The following is an 18171-nucleotide window of genomic DNA, read 5'->3' on the forward strand; positions in this document are numbered from 1 at the left end:
AGTAAGAGTGACTTTGCACTTCTAGGAGTCTTTGCTCAACATTTTCAAAAACCGTCAAGGAACCTGGTTCCTATGACTCAGGTTTGTAGTTTCTTCGATACTTATATGCCTTTCTAAGCTACTGAAGTGTCATGTCATTAATTTATTTCTGCCTTTCTCTTTCCTCTCCTCCTAACTTTTGAAGTCCAAAATGTTAAACCTTTTCTGAACTGACATGTTGCCCCAAAAACGGCACTTCTTTATTTTACACCAAACTAAAGCCAATTCTTTTCTTCAAAACCAAAATCAACCTTGTCTCAAAAAGAATCCTTCTCCCAAAATATGTCCGAAGTGAACCTAACTCTGTCACCTTCCAAAGTCCCAACTCTATCTAAATCAAACCCCCAAGAAGTCCTTGGTAGAGTTTTATAAGAGTTTAACTGAAAGGGAACGGAGTAGATCTAATATTGTAGAGCATGAGGCTGGAATTGTTGTTGGGTTTGTAGAAGCCTTAAAGGATGGGGGAATTGGTGAATATGCTGAAAAGGAGGGGAACTGAATGAGGGACTTGGTCCCTAAAATCCTTCTTAGAATGTTAATTCTAATAATGATCTTTTTCTCTTGGGTTCTGTGCTTAAGTGAACCTCTGATCCAGTAAAAAGGATTGAGAAAATTAGGTTGTTTGATGTGGTGATTGTGGAAGAGAGGATGAAGTGGAAGAATCTCTATTTGTAAAAAAAATAATAAAAAAATGGAGAAAAAAAAGTTGGCTGAGAAAGATGCAACAGCTGATAAGGGTGAACAAATTGAGAAGAGAAAGAGGGAGACATGGCAGCTCAGGGATAGAAAGGATAGTGTATGTGAGGAACCTGGTTCCTTAAAGAACCAAAAGGTTGAGCCATTAGGTTTGGAGGGAGAAGACATTGAAGTCTCAAAAAGAGTACTGTCAGGCAGAGTGTTAAGTTCCAAAAAATAGAATCACCTCATTGTTCCTCCAAGTCCCAATGTTTCTGAAAAAGAAGTAAAAACTTCTATGTTTTATGTGATACTATGTTGCTATATGTGCATGGGACTGCGTTTGTTATTTTTGAGACGAAGCTTGGGGAGATTCTTGGTGATATGATTGATGGTTCAACCTACTTAGACAGGTTGAGCACCAGGTCCTCATAGACCCTCGGCAGAATAGGATGCTAAGTTGAAGGGTGAGAATGAAAGATTGAGGAAACAGGTGGACGAACTGAGAGAGCCAATGATCATTGATCAAAGGAGAGTAAATGAATGAATGGACAAGCTCCTCAAGGCCTTAGCCCCTTACTTTTCCTTCTACCCGGTGATCCATGTCTTTCACTCCTTCCAAATTCCCTTGAATTCTTTTCTTCTTTTGATTCCTACATTTGATGACATTGGTACTTTAGTTGTTTAAATTGTCATATTATGTATTGTTAAAACTACTGTGCTTTTATTATAATTACTCCACTATGGGCAATCACTCTATTTTGTGCACTGACATTCACTTGTTGCTCTTGTTACTGTTTATGCTGTGTTACCCAAGTGGCATGAGTTAAGGTTGTTGAACTTCTTTTTAGTTGTGCTTCTTCTGTTATTATTTTCGATGATGCCAAAAGGGATAAGTTATATAGGTGTCAACATGGGTGTGAAAGTTAGCTCTTCTTGGTGAAAGATAGTTGTGCATGAAAGGTATATAAGTGTCAACATGGGGGAGGAATAGAATCAAATTAATATGTTGTGTTGTGCATGAAAGATGGCTCTACTTCGTAGGAGGAACATTGCTGATAATATGTTGATTCTAGGTCTGATCCGCAAGGAAACATGTGAGGAATCTGGTTCTCGGGAGGAATATTAATTTTGGGTTTGTCATCATCAAAAAGGGGGAAATTTCTCTAAGTTACATTATGTCATGTTTTGATGATGACAAATGTTCTCAATGTACTGAGTACGGAGCAGATGTGATTAGTGCAGATAAGGAACTTGATTCTCAGGGGAATAATTCTGGGTTTTTTCATTCATCAAAAATGGGGAAATTGATAAGATATGGTACTCTGAGTTTCGATGATTTTCCAAACAGTCTTAAGGAACCAGTTGTGATCAGCTCCTTAGGTTCGGTTCTCATGGGGAACATGGTTGATTCATAGGAGGAACAATGTGGAGATCCGGTTCTCAGAGGAATATCAATTCTAAGTTTGTTGTCATCAAAAAGGAGGAAATTGATAGGATACAAATACCTTGGGCATAATTACTTTACTTTATGTTTTGATGATATAACAAACGTACCATCCATAACTAGATAAAGAACATGCTACCCATCTACCAAGCCTTGAGATCACAAAGTTCCAGGTTGGGATCCAGCGTGGGATATAACTTATCTCTTTAGAGTGGAAGGAATAGTTGAGGAAACAGATCCCTACCAGTTCCCAAGGCGACTGTATGAAGTCAACTCTCCAGCAGGAAAGTTGTTGCCTACACACTCTATTGTACAAGAACAGTGCAACAGTAGACTTTTTGTGGATAAATATATAACTTTAGACTCCCCATGTTGACACTAGAGACTAAAGTAGACTCAACATATTATCAGCAACATATTATAAGTTTGGTACGTTCCTGTTACAAGTTAGAGTCTACGTTGCTGATATATAACAAGTTAGAGTGATTAAAGTCTTTGTCACTAGAGAGTGATAAAGTGGCTTGTGGTGAGAGTATCACAAGTTAGTCAAAGTCTTTGTAACTAGAGAGTCACAAAGTGCCTTGTCGTGAGAGTGCCACAAGTTAGTTGAGTTGAATCCTTTGTAATAGAGGCATTACAAAGTGGCTTGTAATAGGTGTTTACAAGTTAGTGAAGTTGAAAGGCTACAAGTGTAGGTCATGGTTTTTGTCCCCTTGAGTTGGGATTTTGCAGGTAAAAATCCTCTGTGTTCTTTACTTACTGCCGAGCTACTATGGTAACAATTAGAGAACCTGATTTCCTATATTGGTTGGCTGCACAACCTGTTGCCTACAGTAGGAACTGCTAGAGAATCTTGTTCTCTATATAGTGGGAACTTATCATGTGTCTCATCTACATACTGGTTCCACAGTTAGCATTGTACCAAACTGATATAGGACCAGATCGCTATATAGGTTGGTTCATTATTATTTTCAGTAGAAACTCATAGAGAACCAGGTTCTCTATACAGTCTGGTGGATGCTTAGTTTCTAACAATTTTGTATAAGTTTAAACCCCCTTAATGTGCTAGCCCAAGAAAGTCTTAATCAAGACCCATGTAATGAGTAAGGTTCATTACAATAGGTGGCCTAATTAGAGGCCTTTAGGCAAGATTAGTCATCCTACGTGGGGCCCACCTATAGGTTAAAGATAACCTTTCTAATTAATTAAAGAGAGGTATCATACTTATTTGCAATTTCATACTACATGACTACATAATGAAATAGAAAAGAGAGGTATCATACAAAGAGAGATATCATTCTGGTAACGTAATTGCTTCAACATGTCATACGATGACTATTTAATACTATAGCAACGTGAGATTTTTGATTTTAAGAGAGTACGGTGCAATCTTTCTCAAGAATATCATACGGATTTTCCCCTACTTCAATCCGCCATTACGTGATTTGCCTAAATTGACGTGTGTTAGAGGGAATGTCAAGAGAATTGGCTCTGGTATGTTAAGGCTATCCCTTCTTCCCTTTACGCATGATGCATACGATACAAACGAAACTAGCAAATACACAACTTTCATAAATGACTCTATTCATAGAAATACTATAGATGCCTATGTTATTGATTCCCCATGTGCCCTATTGTTCTATCATTTGTTCATGCGTCTCAGAAATTACGTAAATTGATAAAGTTTATTTCATGATATTAATCAAAGGCATTATGGCCTTATGACATTGCAAAAGATTTTATTGTACTTCTCATGTATTGTATTCAAAATACATGTACATTGACCCGTGACCAAATGGCGTTATATATGCGTATATACACGTATATATGTATATGGGATATGGGAAAAGGTTACGTTGTTATATACGTACCACCACCTGATCAGCTGGTATACGTTGATGATTTGGCCACAGTGGCCGAGATGATATGATGGGATGCCCTCAGAGGCATGACGATGTTATGTACACATATACCTAAGAATGGTATGACATTTATACACATATGCATGACATTTTAAATAGTAAATGATTCATAAAGCTATTCAGAATTACATGTCGAGTCTTTTACTCCATGTTTCTCTCATGACTTTTATTTACTAATTTTTGTTCCTTACATACTCGGTACATTATTTGTACTGATGTCCCCTTGCTTGGGGACACCGCATTTTATGCCTGCAAGTCCCAATAGATAGGTTGAGTGTCCTCCAGGTAGGCTATCAGCTCAGCAGAAGGTGTCGGTGCACTCTATTTGCTCCAAAGTTACTTGTTTGGTCAGTATGCTTCAGATATGTATTGATTAGTATGTCAGGGCCCTATCACAACTTTATGACATCTATGTTCTCTTAGAGGCTTGTAGACAAATGTCATGTATATAAAGGATTGTATGGCCTTATCGGCCTATGTTCAATGTACGAATGATCATTTTGGCCTTATAGGCCCGTACGTTGTATGTATAACTTTCTATGTCAAGTTGGGTCATTCTATGTCAAGTATTCCCACATGTTTATTCAGATTATCTCATGACAGCCTTTCCGGCTCATTTACTTATGATAGTATGATATGAAAGATACATTATGTTGGTCCTCGATTGAGTAAGGCACCGGGTGCCCGTAGCGCCCCATCAGTTTGGGCCATGATAGGTGTTACAACCCATATTCACGTACGTTAGTTCACGTCATAAGTTAGTCGACATAAATCCGAGAAGAGATTATCTTTGAGATGATAAGAAGTTAATCATATTGGTCTTAAGTGATACACGGGTGTATAAGATTGGTTAACAAGTATTAGAAGTTAAACGAATCAAGGATGTTGTAACCCATATTTTCGGGTAAAACTAGAGGTGCTTAATATTCTCAGGAGGTCATGTTTTAGTGTATTTTAATCATATAATATCCTTATCATAAGTCTTGAAGTCAAACAAGTTATGAAACAAAAATTGTCACAACCTACGTTCATAATTTTACTTAAACATTAGGTCAAATGTTATTAAGCTTTTTCTCCCAATTTACTTCGTATTACGGGGTTATATATGTACCAAATTGAAGATCTATGAGCCTAGTTTCCAACACGTTAAATTGTTTTTCTATACGGCATTGGAGTGGAGAGATATTTGCGTTATTGTGAGACTGCGCCAAGTAGCTCTCTATGGGACCCACATAGGCGGTTGAGATATAATGATATATATAATATTCCTCAACCACGTTTTAACTCATTATATTTCAGTATATTCACACCCTATACACCTAAAAATACTCTCTCAAGTTTATCTCATGATCCAAGACTTAAACGAAGGGCTAACAACACAAATCAAGTGTCGGGAATCCCGTGGCGCGAGTAAGTCTCTTGTTCTTCTTGTTGATGCTAAGTTTTGTGTGGTTCTAGATCGTGTGGGAGGTTGTTTTAAGTGTTTTAAGTTCAGTAAAATACTCTTTCTCGAGTTTTTAATTATCAAACCTAGGTGATTTAATGTCATCCAAAGTGATTCTAGTGCCAAAAACCCAAATTGAATGCTAGTTTCGCTTCCTTGTTCTTGTGGCAGCATTGGAAGGATATTTCGTTGGGAATTAAGGTAAAATTGGATTTTTCTTTATGTTTAAAGGTAAGTAACCTCTTACTATACATGTGTTTAATATTACCCAGGTCGCAGCTAAGTCGTTGAAGGTAGAATTTGTGAGTTATCTATCAAAAGGCTTGTTGGTAATGTTTTTGATAGGTGGACTGTTTTGGGAGGCTCAATATTATTATTATTGATGTTGTTCGGGGTGTTTGGTGATTGTTTTAAATTGTGGTAAGTCATATAAATAGGGGAGGTTCTGTCTGTTTCATCGTAAAATAGGTTGTGGTCGATATATAATAGTTACGACGCTTAAACGATAACGATAGTGTCATTTCTCTTATTGTAAACTAAGGAGTTGTAACATTTGCATAACTTGAGGTTTTGCAATATATACAAGGTATGTGAGGCTTTCCTTCGTTTGCATGACTCCGATTGTACATAATGTAATGAACGAGCTCCCAAAGACAGTTTACTCTTACAAGCTAGTAGTACTTACATTGTTTCCCTCTTTATGGAGCAATTGATTTTGATGTTGCTTCTTTTATTCTTGTGTTATCAATGTTCTTAGCACTTCCTGATTCTTATAAGATTCATGAAGAAGAGTTAGTCCTAATAATATGTACAGAGAATACCGACCTTACGTCACTCCGAAAGGTTTGGAATGTGATTCCAATTTGTCCAACATGCATTATATATATGCTTCTATTTTACTCTACTAAGCCACACGATAATCGGCCGGGTAAGGCACCTATTGCGTAACCACTGATCAGTTGGGTTTTACTGAGCTCCACATGGCTAGGTACGATTCTACCGAGCCTTATGATGGCCGGGTACGTTTTTACCGAGCCTATTATGGCCAGGAACGATATGATGAGTATGATGCCCACAGAGGCGTATGTTTTAAAAGTTTGTGTATATATCATGAATTTCATGTCAGTAGACATCAGAAGTACCCAGATGTTACAAGTTGTATATTCTCTATCCCTGTTTACATTACTGTTCTTACTTATGCTTTCTTGCCATAAATACTCAGTACTTTATTCGTATTGACGTCCTTTTTATTTGTTGACACTGCATGTCATGTTGCAGGTCCTGATAGACAGGTAGACGCAGTTTCCCCACCGCAGTAGGCTACCTAGTTTAGAAGTTATTGGTGAGATCACTTCTCTGAACTTATTGTGGTCTTGGTGTGCATTTTTTATAGACATTATGGGTATGTCGGAACCCTGTTCCGGCAATTTTGCAGCAATTATGTTCTTTTAGAGGCTCATAAACAGGTGTCGACTCATGTATAGTTTGGATTGCCTTGTCGACTGATTTTTGTTGTATAGTCTTTCATGGAAGCTTGTCAGCTCGTACCTTATATATAGCTTCATGACAGCCTTATCGGCCCATGTTATATATATTCATAACATTATCTATCATTGTTGGTTGTTTAGGATTCATGTCTACCATTTATATTGATCTCATTGGTCCTTATAGATAATAAGAAAGGTTAGATAAAATGTGTGTTGTTGCTCGGTAGGTATGGCCCGGGTGCCAGTCACAGCCCTCTAGTTTGGGTCGTGACACATGCCCCAACCTTGGGGAGCACGATCGATGCTCAACCCATATATCCCAGTCAAGCAAGCCTACTCGATACCTTCTACCCAACTTTACCCATAAAGAATTTGAGACAACTACACGTTTCTAGTTCGTAGTTGCAAAATCAAACACAACCCATAATATGTCTACGGAGCCTCTAAGAGAACATGAGTACAATATAGTTGTGTACAAGAAAACAAGAAAAACATATTGGCCCGAGTGTAGAGTGGAGCTCACCATAATCCTCTTAGTGGAGGGTATGCTACTATCAAGGACCAACTCCGCCTACTGAGGAACCACCTGCATCCATTAAAGATGTAGCGCCCCTGGAAAAAGGGACGTTAGTGCATATAGAATAGTACTAATATGTCCCTCAATCAACCCCTACATCGGCACGTGTAGTTTCAATCTTGGGCATTTATAACCCATCCTTCCTCGGTGACCTAACTATACTCCCAAAAATTTTAAAATATAAAAGAATTATATTCGTTTCATAGCCTTTCATACTCCTCATTAGCAATCTTGGCCTCACATGTAATTCATCACTCTTGGCACGATAGCCGCATTTCACATTTCATGTTTTCATTCCATTACATGTCATGGATCATCATAAAATATTTAAAGTATCTAGAAAATCATAACTTCAACTCATGAATACACAATAGCTTAAAACACATTGGAAATATTTACAATGAAGCGCATAGTAAATTTCAATAGAATCATGGATTGAGTTCAAAATCAGTTGATGAATCGATCATACTTGGACTATTTTCCAATGGAGAGCATGATATAATAAGAGAAATTGAGACATGATTGAGTAACTAGACATTTGATACATCACACATTTGTGACAATTTAGCACAATAAGAAACGGAACTTTGACAAACGGTGTTTGGATGAGATCAAGGAATCTGATTCTAACAAAGGAGTTTAGCGAACATACCTCTATTGAGATTTCCTTAGAATTGGTCCAACATTAACCTACTCTTAGCAATATCAATCTATAGAAACATAATCCAATTGAATAGTTTTCACTGAGGCGTTCATAGGCTTAGCAATTACACGAATTTCATCAAACACTAAGTGTGCCAATTCAACTAGAAATTTCTATAATGGATTCCCTTCAACCACAACCAATTTCGAACAACAATATACCCACGATAGTTCAACAACCTCCATATCACCTTCATTGATACTGCCATTCCCAATGACACACCCCCAAATCAAGAACCACGCCTTACATTCTTCTCATACACACCAAATTTCAAAATAGAGGCTTATGACTTCCGATCTCCATCCCATAAGCCCCATCATAATAAAATCTATATTTAAACCCATTATTAACTTGCATGAAAGCTTAGGGACGAAAACTTAACGGGTTGGTTTGACTTTGTGTGTTTCCCTCCTTGAATCTTAAAGATTGAGCAAGTATTAAAGAGAAGAATGGTTACAGCTGATTCTCCAGTGTGTTTTTCCTTTCTAAAATGAGTTGATTCTCCCATAAAAATTACCCCCTTATGGCTTATATCAAAATAGAGTCAGGTTAAGAAATTCAAGAAAATGCCTCCATAAATCAAATCCGCAATCGCAGAATGCATCGAAGAAGGGTTGTGCGGTCCGCAAACTAGATCGCAAAATGGTCTCCAAAAATCTGTGTTGGCCAACGACCGATTATGCAGTCACCACACCAAACAGTATTGCCACAAAACACCTGTAGAGACTCACCACATCATAAGAACCCAAAGAACCTATAATACCCATTACCATGTTGATCCGACCTACCACCAAGCTGTCCTATTTCTTGTATTTCCTTCTAAATTGCCTTCAGGTTAACACTTCTCCCCGCTCGTACATTATGACTCTTAACCCAACACTCACCGTGAGAGATCCTAGCATAAAACCAGATCGCCCTAAAGCCTATAAGCCGCAGTATTCCCTCTTAAGTACCACAACTGAGACACCCACTTAAAGTTGTTCCTTTCACCTTTCTGACACTGAAATGTAGAATCTATAATGATATAGAACTTCCGCGAGTCTCGACACTATCCAATGCAAATATCATATTCAAACCATATACAAATCCAAGAAATTTTCGATTGTCATGTATAAATCTTGAATCCATTAGAACCTTCTCGAGAGTTATTCACTCAGCTGAAATCTCAATTGCACCGTCCAAATGGGCCAAACAACCTGTGCCCCATTAGAACAACAAGACCCAAAGAAGTAAACCCACCTTAATGCAACCTAGTAAATTCCTACTCCATGCGCACTACATCCGTCACGAATAAAAACTCAAATTATTCTATGATTTCCATATACACATAAAGTGTAATATAATGCGTATCCACAAATTTCCTTACTTGATTCATCCTCGATCTTAACCTCTGCAAGTTATAATTGATTCACAAGTATGCCTCAAACCGAAACTAGTACAAGACATAACCATGCAATCAAATCATTGATAGTACTCCCCCACTTGGCTCGAACCCTTATGAAATAATATTTGATATCCTACAATACCCTTATTCCATAACTGGCATGACCACGCACCCCAATTCAATTTAATCCTTCACAAACTCCTTTAGCAAAATTATAAACTACCTAAAATCCTCCGTTATGCCCACATACATCCTCGTGACAGTCAAGCCAACTTCCCCAAGTGATCCAAACTCAAACTACAACACATATAATCCACTGGTAGAAAGAAACTCTCCACACCATCATAAGGATCACACATTCGTAGACCACCCCTCATGAGATAACCCATCTGCTAATTAGCCTAAAACTTGAATTACTCTATACCCTTTCATAGCTACAACCATCATGCAATCACTTAATCTTTCTGAGGCTAAACTCTTCAACAAGACATAGGAATCTACTTCACCCTATAACTGGACAATATGAAAGATCCCTGAACAAACTCATGACTACATATTGCACAACACATCAAGATAGAAATCCAGAATCCAATAGTCCTTTTCACATCCCACGCAAACTCTTCTCGCCACCTTCAAACTATTTGAACATATCCCCCAGTCACATCATACTCAACATATAACCATCCAACCACTCACCGAGCCATAAATCTCACTCTTAAGGACACTACCAAGCATATAAGTCCAGAAGCACAAGCTTACACAACTGACACATCCGAGCCTAAGTTGCGGTCTAAACCTGGCCTCAAGCCATCTAGACCGGCCCATCACCAAAACACAAAACACATATCTTGCACCTCATCCATGGAATCACAAGCCATCAATGCATAGCTGATACCGTGCGCTCACATAACATATGAGAGAGTGGAAGGAATTCAAAGAGATATGCTTTAAGCTGAATCAAGGTCGCACGATAAGGAAGGAAAGATGGGAAGTTTATCCTAGATGCTATGTAGCCTCTCTAAGATAGGTATGAACATCGTCATGCCGATCCGCAAGACTCTACTAGGAACTTGCTCATGACTCGTAGAACCTATGAGCCTAGATCTTTGATACCAACTTGTCACGACTCAACATCCAACTAGTCGTGATGGCACCTAACCCAACCCGCTAGGTAAGACAAATAACGAACAACATAATTTATTGATAATAATAAAAGACCAAAAAAAGGTGAAATCGCTTATAACTCCCTAAGGACTAGTAGTACAAGTCATGAGCCACTAAGACTTTAGATTTACAAAGTTAGTATGAAATAATATTTACTGTATCTATGAGAAATACACATAAACAGAACTCAAATCTAAACTACCAAGAACAAGTGGTAGCTACGTCCGGAGGTCAGGTACGTCTTCAATGCCGACTCCGCCATAATCAGCAGCATCATCTCCAAGGTTTGCAAAAAAAGTGTAGATATGTAGTATGAGTACAACCGACCCAATGTAATGAAAAGGTAACAAACCTAACCTTAAGTTAAAAGCAGTGACAATCTCGGAAGAAGGTTAGTGACAAACATCAATAGCCAATAACAGTTCATAACAATGTAGTGAAGCTAGTAAAGGTATATGATTCATGTGATATATGCTCAGTTTGATCACAATTATGGGAAGTAGGCATGCTTTTCAAGTAAAATAGTCAATTTCAGATCTCACCACTGAGAAACAACTAAACACGACTTTATCAAAGAACTGGATACCCAATTCACAACACCGGTGAAGAATTTTCGTTACCAATTAGCATGAGGAAAGTACATCTCTATTCCTACAGGTTAATATACATGTCAGGTCATCAATTATCATATACCATCTAGCATGAGTAACCTACATCTCTCTGCCTACATGTCAAATCATAATGTCACTTTACCGTCTAGCATGAAAAGTTACACCTCTAGGCCTACAAGTCAAATAAATATGTCAAAAACTCGGTTTCATAATGAACTCATTAAGTACACGCAATCCTAGCACACTTTAGGTTCAATCAAAATAATCACACTTAGCAACTTACGGGTGCCTGGCATAACTTCCCATCATATAAGCACGTAAATGAAAAATTGTGTTTGTGCTTGCCGCTGCTATGTCAGACTTCGAAGGGGGCAGATCCTACCCAAGCGCTAATCATAATCACTTAGCCCAATAGTGGATCCTAGTGCACACAAAGCCTCAAATCAATACAACTTAGCCCAATATGGGGGCCTGGCACCCGATCCAAACATCAATATAAATATAGCTCTATGGTCCATGCCAATCATCGATCTGCTCAAGTCTAACTATGCAAATATCTCATAGAAACATGATATAATTATATAATGCAAAATATCACAATATGCCTTAAATACAATTCGAACTTGTGTCACATATAAGGACACCAATGACATGTGAGATAACATATCAAAAGTTCACAGAGATAGAGATATAACATGCGGATATAACTATCATGACTGTACAATATGACTACGACGAAGGCAAATAGCTCAACAAGGCAAAAATAGACCTATCATGTCTCAGACAACTAAACAGGTTGCCTAGGCATGATTCCTAGCATGAATACTATCCCACATAGTCAGTAGTCACAAAAATTGAGAAAAAGGATATCAAAGAATCATGCTTGCAACACAAGGCATGTGATAGCATAAGAACTACCCATATAGTGAATACCTCATTGCACGCACCTGTGCCCGTCACCAAGCACGTGCACCATGCCAATACATTCGTAATAACATGATTTCCGGGGCTAAATACCACAAAATCCAAGTTTAGATAAGTTACTTACCTCGAATAAGCCAAATCAAATACTGAGAAGCCAAAAATCCTACAATCCATTTAATTACGAGTTCAACTATACAAATCTCACTCAAATCCAACTTCAAATTGATATTCAAAACTCAAAAATCAACTTTAGGGATGTTTAGAAAAAATCCCCCAATTTCTCTTGTAAAATCATCAATCAAATGCCAAAATCGAAGATAGGATCATGAAATATAATCAATACCGAGTGGAAAATACTTATCCCAATTCATCTGGTGAAAATCTCCCCAATGTGAGCTCTATAGCTCAAAATATGCTAAAATGTTTAAGACCTTTGAAATAGAGTACTTGTAATTTGCTAGACAATCATATGCATCACTATAGTAGAAATATCATCGCGATCGCGACGAAGAGAAAATGGCACGACTTAAAATACACACCGCTTTTGCAAAACATGTCATGCGAACACGAAGACTACAGGAATAAAAGTACATGAATGTGCCCGTCTACACGCAAATGTGAGGACACCTTCGCTCAGCACCCATACTGATCCGCGATCACGATCCCACTCACGCGACCGCGATACACAAACCCCTCAAACTCTACGAACGCAGTCCTCCAATAGAGAACACGTAGAGTAAAGTTCCCCAGCTCTAACTTTGTACATTGCAATCGAGTTTCTCCCGTGCGATCGCATAGAAGGAAATTAGCACTAGGAACACAGAACATACCAACAATTAAACGTGAAGGAAAAATGATCTGATTCCACTCTGAAACTCACCCAAGCCCTTCGGAACTCCATCCGAACATACCAACAAGTCCCAAAATATAATACGGACCTTCTCAAGGCCTCAAATAACACATAACAATATCGAAATACAAATTGCACATCAAATAAAACTTTATAAAATTTTGAATTTCAACTTCCAAAACTCGTGTCGAACCATATCAAATCAGCCCAAAATGACCTAAAAATTAGCACGCAAATCCCAATTGACATAATGAAGCTACTCCAACCCATAGTACCGCTATCCGAACTGATATCATCAAAGTCAACTCCAGTTAAACTTATGAATTTTCCAAACCTTCAAATTGCCAACTTTCGCCAATTAATGCCAAAACCTTCAAGAAACATCGAAATACAAATCTGGCATATTACCAAACCTGAAATCACCATCCAAACTTAATGGGAGCATCGAAACTCCGATCGGAGCTCAAATATATAGTAGTCAAGCTTGGTCAACTCTTCCAACATAAAGCTTCCAACGTGAGATTCATTCTTCCAAATAAATTCTGAATCACCTGAACACCAAATTAATTCCGATACACATAAGTCATAATACATCATATGAAACTACTCAAGACTTTAAACAACTGAATGGGAGGCAAATGTTCAAAAATGACTAGTTGGTCTATTACAGTAACCCACAAATTATAGTTTGTTTGTGCCCCAATTCACGATAATTGTACAGTTAGTGAAACTGATTCACGTTCCGCATAATAAATCGAAGAATCTCCCTCTCATTCCAATACTTCTACCCACTAGGCGACATACTTCATAGTCCAGAGATTCCAAAAATATTAGCTTAACTTTGGCACTATAAAACCTTAAATCCTTGGCGAACTCTTAAGGGCCCTTACACCTTGTCTTTTTGTTCTCTAAAACATGGTGAAAACACGTTCATCAGGAGTAGTTGGATAGACACCATCGCCCTAGGCTTGGGCCGCAAGAGCCTAGGGCCAAGGTAGAGGCTGAGGTGAGGTAGTCGCCACAGTTAGATCCCCTGCTAGAGCTGCCATCATGAAGCCATCGGTAGCTCTAGTTGAGGAGCAGGTTCTTAATCAAGATGAGCCAGTTGGATAAGCTCATATCCTAAAGGGTCTATTTCTACCCAATACTTCATGATGCTCTTGTCCATTTGGTTAGTATTATGGATGGTTCCACACAAACAGGAGTACTTCTTGTTGCACAAACTACTACTCAGGCTGAGGGAGGAGCACAAACTCTGTTATTCAGACTCTCAAGTAGGTTTCTACTTTTTATCAAACCCTAGGAGTAGTACCGACTAAGAGACATCCCCTCGTTGTGGGTGTTAGGTTAGTAGTTGAGGCCACTATGTGCGAGAAGAAGTAAAAGAGGTTTTCTCAATTCAAGGAGATGGGTCTTCCACCATTTGATGGTGATCCTTGGGCTAATGCACATGATTCCTTAGATGTTTGGTGGGAGATTTTGTGGAATATTGGTTTGGTTGAGTCGAATGTGGTTGATTTCACAACTTTCTAGCTCAAGGGGCTAGCCAAAAGGTGGTGGCAGTCATATGAGCATAGCAAGCCAGCAAGGTCATTCCCACTCATATAGGATCAGCTCTTACATATCTTCTTAGAGAAGTTCATTTCACTCAGAGAGGAAGGAGATGCGTGTAGTCAGTTTGAACACCTTTAGCAGAGTCGTTTGTATATGACCGAGTAAGATGAGGTTCATCGAGTTATCTTGTCGTGCTGATTTTCTAATCCCCACCGAGGTTGAGAAGGTGGGGAGGTACATTGAGGATAGAGAGGAAGAGACTGACACTACATTTGTTCATGTTGTGGATAAAGCATGCAAGATTGATCACATCCAAGGTCAGAGCAGGAGGCCATGGCATAACAAGTATAAGGTCCCGACATTATTTCTATTTAAATGATACCTTTTCTAGAGGTAGGGATCATTTTGGAGAGGCCATTCTACAAGGCTAGTTCATTTGGCTTATCAGCTCGCTAGTGGGGCTCCGTATTAGTCCGCGTTTAATGCACCACTGGTGCAGAGTTCATACTATACTCCTTCAGTCCAGGGTTCTTCTAGTGGTTACTCAAGTTATTAGAGGCGGCCTCAGATTCAGCACCCCTTTTTAGGTCGAAACTGTTTTGCATCCGGAGAGGTGGGGCTTATTAAGAGGGATCGTCCCAAGTGTGGTAGATTCACAACACATCAAGGTCTCATATTGTGATTTTGGCACAAGTTGGTACACCACATGCCCCACTATCTAAGGGGGAGACCATGCTATCATGGGACATCATCGAAGTGGACTAAATTGGCTTTAGCTTGCTGCCAAGTCCTCGTAAATCACACGTGGATTTTTTCCCCTAATAATTATCCATAAAATTTAATTTACAAGTTAATCTCCCACTTAAAAATTCATAATTACCCAATTATTCACATAATTAAGAATTATCTCAAATTACTTAAAATGCAAATCACTTTTATCACACTTTATACACCTCACTATCATGGTCTTGTGGTACCTTGAATGGCATTAGTACATAAATACAGGGTATTATAGCTCCTACCGTATTTATCCCAAAATGTCAAACTTCGACGAAACTCATTTTCTTCGATTCACTTACCCTTTCACCTTTATGAATTTACTTATCACTTGTTTGAAACAGCATAATACTTATAATCCCAAAATAATTTTATTCCCAAACTTACGTCGATTAACTTACGATGAAACTTTAATGGACAAAAATGCGGGATGTAACATCTCGTTTCTGAGCTTTCCTCAATTTACTTATGGCGTACTTCTACGTACGAAAATGTGGGTGTAACAGGAAGAGACTTGGGTATTCTTGTAACATCATCGATTTTTCGAGGCAGTGTTTGACAGATGGAAGAAACAACTTCAGACTCATAGAAGATCTCTTCATAGTAGGTATTTCAATTTGAGGTACTATTTTGTGTATAAGAGGAAATAAAGTGGCTTACGAGAATTAGGACAATAAGATTTTGCATTGGGATCACTTGGGATGAGCTTTGATTTAAGGTCCATAATGTATTGGGGAAAAGAGAGGTGGGTCATGAGTAATCTGAAGAAGTTGGGTGCATTTAGCGGTTGCTTGGATCAGCATGGAAATAGAGATGATCAGTTCCTTTGGAATAATAGGGCTTTACGGATGTTTTGTGGCAATACCCTAAGGGTTTGGCAGCCTGCATAACTTGGTTGATTTAGAGAGATTCAGTTCTGATGACTTGGTTATGTGCAAATTAATTCCAAAGAATTGTGATGATTTGACCATGATTTGAGGTTGATGTATTATGCAGGTATGGGGAGATTGTTGCGTGTTATGACTTTTTTACTGAATTAAGTTAAATGGAAGATTTTTGGTCGATGGAATGGGTAAGCTACTCGTGATTCAAAGTTGACAATGGGAATCTCGTATTTTCATGTTGAAACATGATATATGTGGTGAATCGTGTGGGATTGAGAATCAATGGGCAAGATTGCGGTTCAATTTTAAAAGGAATGTTATAATTTTAAGATAGCATAGAGGATTGCAGATGTTTAAAAGGATGTTAGCACTATCTTGTATCGCTTGAGAAGAGTGTGTGTTGTAGGAAACACGTTGTAGATTAAATTACGGAGTCTTGACAAGTACTACAGAGATTGTATTGTTGGTGACCATGGATGTTCAGATTTGTGCCACTTGGTGTAGTCGTCTTATGGGAGTATTTCTTATGAGTGGATTGTGTATACATGATGTATCAGTCATTTAAGTGGGAGAGGTAGAGATCAGGTATGGAGATTTTTTATTCTCGAGGTTTAGTGGTTTGATCTTTGTGGATGCAAATTGTTCTATTGGTTGCGGACTGTGAAAGAGTATTAAGGGCTAGACAGCTGATTCTATGTGTCATTTTTTTTTGCTTAAAATCAAAATTGTATTAATCAAAAATATATCTATACAAAGCCAAGTAGTTGATGACCAACTACTATCAAGAATATAAGACTAGTCCTAGATTACACATTTCATCCATGCCTACTACAAATCTATGATTTGCTTAATAACTGGAAACAGAAGATGTACAGATCATTACATTCAAATGAACTAAGCAAATCTATCTAATCTGTTTAATGTCTGCTACCATGATGGATATCTTCTGCCTCTCGTGTGCACGTGAAGGACAATCTCTTTGTAGATTATATGCTCTTCAAAAGTGCCCTACTGGAATCTAATCATGTTTCATTCCGTCCATATACTATCTACTAGCATAGAAAATACATAGCTAGCAATGGCACCTCACCCTGTCTTCTTTATAGCCATTTGACATGCCAAGATAAGCTCCTCTTTCTAGCCATTCATGCCTAACCACACCAGCAGTCTAGTTAACACTCTTCTTGTTAATGAGCATTCAAAGAATATATGTTATAGTGTTTCAGTAGTGGCTTTGTAGAAAGCACAATCCTGAGAAACCTGCACTCAGATTTTATTTAGTCTATCCACTGTAGCTAGTCTTTTCTATGTAGCCAACCATAAGATAAATTTTAATCTGGGGTGGATGCTTGTTTGTAAGACTATGCTCTTCCAAGGGACTTTTTGATACAAGAGCATTAGCATGCGGTAGGCCTACTTAATCGAAAAGTGTTCGTGCACCTACAATATCTTCAGTCTATCAATCAAGGAGCCTTGCATGGATTGACTTTATAGGGTCTCTCTATTCTCTAAGATTTTTCTGATCACCCAAGTTGCAGCCTTAGGTATAGGCATGTAGTTGTTCACACCTCAGTAGTATAGGAGAATGATCATACACTACTGGATTAAAAAAGTCTGCCTCCGCATGTCCATATTGTTGTAAGCAGGGAAGGTTTCCCAAAGCTCAATCTATCTTACTATAGACTCTACTAGTAACATGTTGCTTGTTACCCCATGTAAAATGCCATCC

The sequence above is a fragment of the Nicotiana sylvestris genome, chromosome 9 (assembly GCF_000393655.2).
Source record: "Nicotiana sylvestris chromosome 9, ASM39365v2, whole genome shotgun sequence".
NCBI lineage: Eukaryota > Viridiplantae > Streptophyta > Magnoliopsida > Solanales > Solanaceae > Nicotiana > Nicotiana sylvestris.